Below are 3,370 nucleotides of genomic sequence, written 5' to 3'. Positions count from 1 at the left end.
CACAGAATATATATCTAACTTTGCTGCTGGCAGTTAATTATATCAATGACCATCAGGAGAAATAGAAAAGTGTCTTCTCAGTGCCTATTTTAACATTGCCTAACACTTTCGGCTTGGTTGTTATAATTGTCAAAAAAATTTTTTTTAAATCATATCAATTTTAAATGTAGACTTATGTCCATGAGCTGCTATACAAACACGATATTTCTAAAATATAGCAAGGCCTCCTCTCTTTTGTAGATGGAATTTTTGTAATTTATCCAAAGCTAAGACCAAATAATCTACTTTTGCTTCATAGTTCATACTGTGGTTTTTCTCACTGTAGTATTTTCCACTACAAACAAAGCTTATAAATATCATATTAATCGTGAGAGTTAAAAGCAGCATAGCAATTGCTTCTGCTTCTCTTTTCTAGATTATATCATAGCTAAATATTAGTTATTAACTTTCTTGTCTAAAAACTTTATCTCTAGAGCCAGGAAGAAATACCTAAGGCTGCCTTTGTCTTCAGCTCTGGTATAATTTTCATTGTTTTGCATATAATAAAATATGAAATGATTTTACAGTGTTATAGAAAAACTAGAGCTTCATGATTAAGCAAAATTATCATTAAAATATTATAAAAAGAAATGCAATGCTGTTCACAGGCAAATGTTTAATATAAGTTTCAAAAATACATACTCAAAATGGAAAACCAAGCTTTCCATAATACCAACTGTTGAATCAACTGAATAAAGACAAACATGACACAATATTGCAATGTGTTAAAACATAGCTTTCTGTTTCATCTGTAACTATTTTTGTGCAAATTTAAAAACAGTTTGTTAATTACTATTTAGTGGAACTGTCTTCACTATAGGCTGTTGAAAGTTTTGAGTAAAAAGTATCTCCTCCCTCCCTCCCTCCTTCCCTCCTTCCTTTACTTCCTTCCTTCCTTCCTTCCTTCCTTCCTTCCTTCCTTCCTTCCTTCCTTCCTTCCCTCCTTCCTTCCTTCCTTCCTTCCTTCCTTCCTTCCTTCCTTCCTTCCTTCCTTCCTTCCTTCCTTCTTCTCTCCTTCCCCTCTTACTTTTCTTCCTTCTCTCCTTCCCTCCTTCCCTGTTTTCTACCTCTCTTCAGTATTTAAATAGGATCAAATCCCATGTCATACCTGCAGACCAAGGTAGGAAATCGTGGAAGACTGAGGAGAGCCACTGCAGGTTGACAGATCCTTGCTGACTTTCTGAGAAGTCAGCTAGAAGAGCCAGGGTATTTGAGTTGCCATAAGATTCAAGTGAGGAAGTTACAGGTAACATTTATTGAGGATTTACTATGTGCCCTTACTGTTCTAAGCCCTTACCATTAGAGGATCCTATTTAATCTTCATAAAATTTTGCTTTATATAATTGAGGAAACTGAGGCTCAAGAAAAGCATATTAACTTATTCAGACATTTAGACAGATAATAGTTATTATAAAGTCAGGATTCATTTTCTGTACTGTTTGCCTTTTGAGCAGGTTTGGACACAGAGCTCTGAATCATTCTTACCTAAGTGTGTCCAAGTTGAGAGCTCTGGGGACAGGGTATATACAACTTAGAAGTGGCCTTTACCCTTGTTCCCTTAAAGGTTATTTTAGGCAAGAGACAAACGTGGTCAATACAACTGCCTGCTGACGACTACGTGCTTTTGAACAGATGTGTAATGGGAGCGCATCCAGATATGGATAAATACAGTTAAGAACCAGTATGGAAGGTTCGGTATGGAGCCAGTATGATATCATCTGTCTGATTTGCCTCCTTTGGATTCATGGATCTTGATAACAGCTGTTAGTTGGGGTCCAGCCACTTTGTACATCTATCTCAATACCTAAACAGGCTTTTGAGCTCCTTAGTTGTGCATGACTGAAGTTACACTATGAAACAGATTATAAAGTTTACTAAACGTTTCCTGTGGCTAAATGTCTAAGACTATGCCTGAGTTTAGTTTTGATGTTCAGAGGCATGAAATTCAAGTTTTTTGCTGATATTATAAGAGTGGTAATAAGAAGAGAGATGTGTGAAAGAAAAAAAGAAGAAGAAATATGGCAAGGTGAAGGAAAGATGGGAATCCATGGCAATCTAGTTGCTTGTATATTGATTGCACTTCTGTCCTCCCACGGAAGTGGAAGTGGTATCATAATAACTCATTAAGCTCTGTTTCATTATTAACACTGTTTTTTTTTATTTTTTAATGTTTGTTTAATTTTGAGAGAGAGAGAGACAGAGACAGAGTGTCAGTGGGGGAGAAGCAGAGAGAGAGAAGGAAACACAGAATCCAAAGCAGGCTCCAGACTCTGAGCTTTCAGCACAGAGCCCAATACAGGACTCGAACCCATGAACTGTGAGATCATGACCTCAGCCAAAGTCGGACACTCAACTGAATGAGCCACCCAGGCTCCCCTTAACACTGTTTTTGACATTAGAAATACGAAATATTATTTTCTTTAATTTTAAACAATTATGCTAAAGGGTTAATCAACACTTCCTGTGAAAGGAACAATGATGTTTAGCCAAAGAGTTTTGAAAAAGCAGACAACAAAAAATAGCTTCAATAATTCATATTAATTCAAGTCCTATGGTTAATGAGGCAAATGGAGTGCTCTCTGAGGGGATAAAAGCACCTAGCAGCAGCATCAACAATCTTTAAACCGCTGCTGGCAAAGGATACTGTAAGTCCAAAATACCCCCTTACCACCTACTATTCATACTTTACACTCGGGAAAAGCTTAATATCATTCTAATTTTGCAGATGGTAGCAAAAAGAGTGGCTGTACAATTATAACACAAACAAGCAACGGCTTACACCCTTCTTTGTTGTTATGGTTCTTAGCTTTGATGATCCCATCCAATTTGTCTGAAATGTTCACAATATTAAGCATATACTCACTTGATGAGGCACAGAAATAGTGAGACTGTGATCAGCTGTATGTGGCCAAACAATTAAGCTGATATCAGGGTAAAGATATGTTAAAGTTTATAACAAAATCATGGAGTGGCTTACCAAACGGGATGATGAATAGAGTCAAGTGTTTAGAAAGATGATTGATTCATCAGAGATCAATCTGATAAAGTATAAATACATGTTCATTTTACCATTAATGAGGCAATGACTATGTAGTATGTATTAGGTAGTGTGCCAGCCACTAGGGATATAAAAAAAGAATAAGGGGGCACCTGGGTGGCTCAGTCGGTTAAGCGGCTGACTTCAGCTCAGGTCATGATCTTGCGGTTTGTGAGTTTGAGCCCTGCGTCGGGCTCTGTGCTTATAGCTCAGAGCCTGGAGCCTGCTTCAGATTCTGTGTCTTCTTCTCCCTGCTTCTCCCCTGTTCATGCTCTCTCTCTCTCTCAAAAATAA

The sequence above is a fragment of the Lynx canadensis genome, chromosome B4, assembly GCF_007474595.2.
Source record: "Lynx canadensis isolate LIC74 chromosome B4, mLynCan4.pri.v2, whole genome shotgun sequence".
NCBI lineage: Eukaryota > Metazoa > Chordata > Mammalia > Carnivora > Felidae > Lynx > Lynx canadensis.
Note: the sequence above shows the minus strand (reverse complement) of the source record.